Source organism: Schistocerca americana, chromosome 2, assembly GCF_021461395.2.
Source record: "Schistocerca americana isolate TAMUIC-IGC-003095 chromosome 2, iqSchAmer2.1, whole genome shotgun sequence".
In the NCBI taxonomy this organism is placed as follows: Eukaryota; Metazoa; Arthropoda; class Insecta; order Orthoptera; family Acrididae; genus Schistocerca; species Schistocerca americana.
The window spans coordinates 4401646-4407414 of record NC_060120.1 but is presented as its reverse complement, the minus strand read 5'-3'; positions in this window follow the sequence as shown (position 1 = coordinate 4407414).

Sequence of the window (5769 nt, the reverse complement as noted above, 5' to 3'; positions counted from 1 at the left end):
CTCTAGCGGATCCTCCGTCGGGAGTGGCCGCGCAGTCACATGGCGCCTCAAACGGCGCAACCAGTCCGCGCGGCACGCAGCAATCGCCGACAGCGTAACTGAGGCGGAGTAAGGGGAACCAGCCCGCATTCGCTGAGGCAGATCGAAAACCGCCTTAAAAACCATCCACAGGCTGGCCAGCCAGGGACCGGCTCGCCTTCCCGCCCGGAAAGCAGCGCGTTAGACCGCACGGCTAGCCGGGCGGGCTTATCGCTGATGATACTGTACGCGGTATTGCCAGTCTATTAATGTTTGTCTGCGGTTGCGGTCGAGGAAGCTGCCTTAGCCGCGCGGGTAACCACGTCCTCTCGCCTTGACATCGCGCACTCGAATACTGACTGCTCAGACTGCAGACCGCTGACACACGTCGCTCAGTTTATTCCAAAAACTGGCCCGGAGACGCGTCCACATAAGGCAGCAGCAACATAACGGCCCTCTGCCGGGTTTCGCGCCCTCTTCCAATATTGCTCCACTACGTCGCATGCATCCTGGCGATCCTATACTACTGGCCATTAAAATTGCTACACCGACAAGAAATGCAGATGATAAACGGGTATTCATTGGACAAATATATTATACTAGAACTGACATGTGATTACATTTTCACGCAATTTGGATGCATAGATCCTGAGAAATCAGTACCCAGAACAACCACCTCTGGCCGTAATAACGGCCTCGATACGCCTGGGCATTGAGTCAAACAGAGCTTGGATGGCGTGTACAGGTACAGCTGCCCATGCAGTTTCAACACGATACCACAGTTCATCGAGAGTAGTGACTGGCGTATTGTGACGAGCCAGTTGCTCGGCCACCATTGACCAGACGTTTTCAGTTGGTGAGAGATCTGGAGAATGTGTTGGCCAGGGAAGCAGTCGAACATTTTCTGTATCCAGAAAGGCCCGTACAGGACCTGCAGCATGCGGTCGCGCATTATTCTGCTGAAATGTAGGGTTTCGCAGGGATCGAATGAAGGGTTGAGCCACGGGTCGTAACACATCTGAAATGTAACATCCATTGTTCAAAGTGCCGTCAATGCGAAGAAGAGATGACCGAGACGTGTAACCAAAGGCACCCCATACCATAACGCCGGGTGATACGCCAGTATGGCGATGACGAATACACGCTTCCAATGTGCGTTCACCGCGATGTCGCCAAACACGGATGCGACCGTCATGATGCTGTAAACAGGACCTGGATTCATCCGAAAAAATGACGTTTTGCCACTCGTGCACCCAGGTTCCTCGTTGAGTACACCATCGCAGGCGCTCCTGTCTCTGATGCAGCGTCAAGGGTAACCGCAGCCACGGTCTCCGAGCTGATAGTCCATGCTGCTGCAAACGTCGTCGAACTGTTCGTGCAGATGGTTGTTGTCTTGCAAACGTCCCCATCTGTTGACTCAGGTATCGAGACGTGGCTGTACGATCCGTTGCAGCCATGCGGATAAGATGCCTGTCATCTCGACTGCTAGTGATACGAGGCCGTTGGGATCCAGCACGGCGTTCCGTTTTACCCTCCTGAACCCACCGATTGCATATTCTGCTAATAGTCATTGGATCTTGACCAACGCGAGCAGCAATGTCGCGATACGATAAACCGCAATCGCGATAGGCTACAATCCGACCTTTATCAAAGTCGGAAACGTGATGGTGCGCATTTCTCCTCCTTACACGAGGCATCACAACAACGTTTCACCAGGCAACGCCGGTCAACTGCTGTTTGTCTATGAGAAATCGGTTGGAAACTTTCTTCATGTCAGCACGTTGTAGGTGTCGCCACCGGCGCCAACCTTGTGTGAATGCTCTGAAAAGCTAATCATTTGTATATCACAGCATCTTCTTCCTGTCGATTAAATTTCGCATCTGTAGCACGTCATCTTCGTGGTGTAGCAATTTTAATGGCCAATTGTGTATATGTATGCCCTCTGTCAGAATGTCGCTTTTACGGATAAAGTTTTGGACAGCGTGTCGCTAACAGTGCTTGGGCATGGCTTGAACTTATCCATGTATCTGGCACTACTTCATCTCCTTTGGGGAAGGTAGTTCAAAACAACAATTTTAAACAACAAGTTTTGGAAATTTGTGGTAAGATCCTAGGGGACCAAACTGCTGAGGTCATCAGTCCCTAAGCTTACACACTACTTAATCTAACTGGAACTAACTTACGCTAAGGACAGCACACACACACCCATGCTCGAGGGAGGACTCGAACCTCCGACGGGGGAAGGCGCGCGAACCGTGACAAGGCGCCTCAGACCGCACGGCTACTCCGCGCGGCAAACAACAAATGAAAGATAGAATGTACGGAGATAAATTAAAGAAAAATAGATCGTGACAAGTAACCCTGGCTAAAGAAGATGGAAAAGTAAGAAAAACCAAATACCTTTCAGTACCGTATATTGGTAAAATCTCGTATAGAGACCGAGCGAGGTGGCGCAGTGGTTAGACACTGGACTCGCATTCGGGAGGACGACGGTTCAATCCCGCGTCCGGCCATCCTGATTTAGGTTTTCCGTGATTTCCCTAAATCACTCCAGGCAAATGCCGGGATGGTTCCTCTGAAAGGGCACGGCCGACTTCCTTCCCCATCCTTCCCTAATCCGATGAGACCGATGACCACGCTGTCTGGTCTCCTTCCCCAAACCAACCAATCACCAACCAATCTCGTATAGAGTCACGGCGTTTTTTTTTTTTTTTTTTTTTTTTTAAATTTCCGGGAATTTAGCCAGGTAACACTTTCAGCGACCGCCGATATTTCGGCGGGAGAACATCCCGCCATTTTCAAGGCAAACTGCAACGGAGACAGGCGGCGTACATGCAAATTTAATACCTCGGTTCTCCGACAGAAGCAGGAAAGATAACACACACACTGAACACTAGTGCCACCAAAGACGACCAGAGTCAGAGCTATCGATAGTGAGACTACGAATTCGCAGGTGAGGTAGCATTGACTCTGTCCCTCTGTTTTTTGACAAGGGAGAGAGCCGGATTCCAAACAGAGTTTAAACAGAAACCTCCATCCCTGTTAACGAGGTTGCTCGCTAATTTAATCTCAACTGCCTCCCTAACGACACTGTCCCAATAGCTGGACGTGCATGCCAATGTCTCGGTGTTATTATATAACACGGGGTGACCAGTATCCAAGCAATAATCGGCAATAGCAGATCTATTTGACTGCTGTAATCGTGTGTGCCGTTTATGCTCAGTACATCGGTTCTCCATGGTCCTGATAGTTTGACCAATATATGCCATGCCACAGCTACAAGGAATGCGATATACACCCGTCTTACGCAGACCAAGGATATCCTTAACAGAACTCAAAAGCGCTCTCATTTTAGATGGAGGCCGGAAAACACATTTCACATCGTATTTTCGTAAAATACGACCGATCTTGTTGGAAGTGTTTCCTACGTAAGGCAGAAAGGCAGTAAACTTAGGTGTCGACTCAGAATTATCATCAATCACCCGAGGTACAGTTGGTCGATAGCGCAACGCACGCTCAATCTGTCTATCACTATAACCATTTTGACGAAACGTAACTTCATCTTTGGTGGCACTAGTGTTCAGTGTGTGTGTTATCTTTCCTGCATCAGTCCGAGAACCGAGGTTTTAAATTTGCATGTCCGTCGCCTGTCCGTTGCAGTTTGCCTTGAAAATGGCGGGGTGTTCTCCCGCCGAAATATCGGCTGTCGCTGAAAGTGTTACCTGGCTGAATGCCCGGAAGTTATTTGAAAGTTGTATACGCCAGGAGAAACTCAGGTCTCACAAGTAAGTATTAGTTTTCGTACTGAGTATACACTGGATGGGCTGCTACGCCACAGAAAAACAAAGGCGACCTTTTTTCAAAATCTGGCATCTACAGAATGAATTCTGACAGCTACCAAAAACTTTGTGTAGGTGAGATTCAACGAACACGCCAGGTTGACCGAGACCAATAATTCTGCAGTGGTAGCACATCTAAAAGAGACTGGCCTCCCTGTTTCAGAGGACCCCTGCTCAGTATAAGTTCTACACTAAAGCAGGAAAGAAACCATTATGAATGGACTGGATGAGACAAATTTACACGCATACTAAAAGGAAGCGTGATGTTGTGCGGAATGAACAAACAGAAAATTGGGACGATGTGCTTAATGAGAAAAAAAACTACATAGCATAAGGTTGCTGCCGAATTTTAACCATGTGTTTGACGTGGTAGGAGGATGTGAAGGTTGCATATAGTGCCCAGTTAGTCTGTAATTACTATTGTATGACAATTTACAGTCTCATTGAGCGCAAGAGTTTTTAAAATTCAAAGCTTGATAACGTTGGTTTTAAAGTTTGATTGTGTTATATGATGACTTCCCGTGGAACAGGACGTAAGCTCGAACCTGTTTGTATATACAAGACATCTTTGGGCGGGTTTAGTGACATCTCTGAACAGTCAAAGGAACTGTGTCTGTGATACAATATCCAGAGTGAACCTCTGTCTTCAGGAGTTCTGGGAACAGGGGTGATGCAAAACTTTTTATTGTTTTGTGTATTTCACCTGGCACTCCACACTTCGAAGGCTTGTAGCCTGTTTGCGATTATCTAGAATGGCACTTGTATTTTCTCACCTATGTAGAAACGTAGTCTGTAGTTCGACAAGAGGGAGATCTATTTGCATATTATAGAATCTAAAAGAATAATCAAGATGTCTGAACATGCCACGCTGTCAGATTTAGTTAGATAGAGTTTGGTTAATGTCTCTCTCTCTCCTCTCCCAACAAGTACGATGTTTAGAATATACTGGCGGAAGACATTTTTCGAACTCTGTTACTAATCCTGACACCCAATATTTTGTCAATAAAACTACAGAGGGAGTTACGATTTTGACGCTCTTAGGAAACTGATTCGACAGAATACTAAAACTATGTTTCATGCTCCTTGACACGTATTTCAGTTCGTCAGCTTTGGGCATAAAGGATAGTACAATACTTGAACGTTCCTGCTGCGATAGTACGGTAGAGTTACAAGACCTTCCTGCATACTGTTTTATCGAAAGCAAGTCATTTTCATTTAGGATGTAGTTCCCCCTAAAAAGAAATCATAAACATATTTCTTTATTATGTATTTTAATGTTACTAATAATAATCAATGACGACGGAGATGGTGAAGTTATGGTGGTAACTGTCGCTTAGGTGGGCGTTCATCAGCGTGTAGACAGCCATATTAAATTAAGAGCTGTTGGTTGTCTTGTCAAAAAAGAGATAGCGGTTATCATTTATGTGAATAGAAAAACGTATCTTTAAAGGGTAGTGTCAGCAGCGTGAAGCAAAAACCACTTATGCGCACATTGTCGTCCTGATGAAAGACTCCGCAACGCGGTTGAAACGTCGGCTTTTCAGTATTCCAAGTAGCTTATCTAATGCTGCGACAGTACTCCCAGGAGGACTGTGATGAAGTTTACAGCAGCCGGGGAAGGCTACATCTTCATAGACATTGCTTCATTTACACGCCAAGTGCATGAGCGGACGTGAAAGAAACGAAGCGACTTGGTGTTAACGTATTTATTGTTAGATCCGCTTATTTAAAGCACATTTGCATTTTTTGGCAACAAAGAAGAAGAATTAAGTTCATAAGGTTTTTGTGAGCAACAAATAACTACAGTTAGAAACAAGTATTAACTACTTCAAAACCGATTTGTTGTAATAAATAATAATACATTGTTGAATAGCGAAAGTATAATTGTTTTTCACTATTTACATAAAACTGT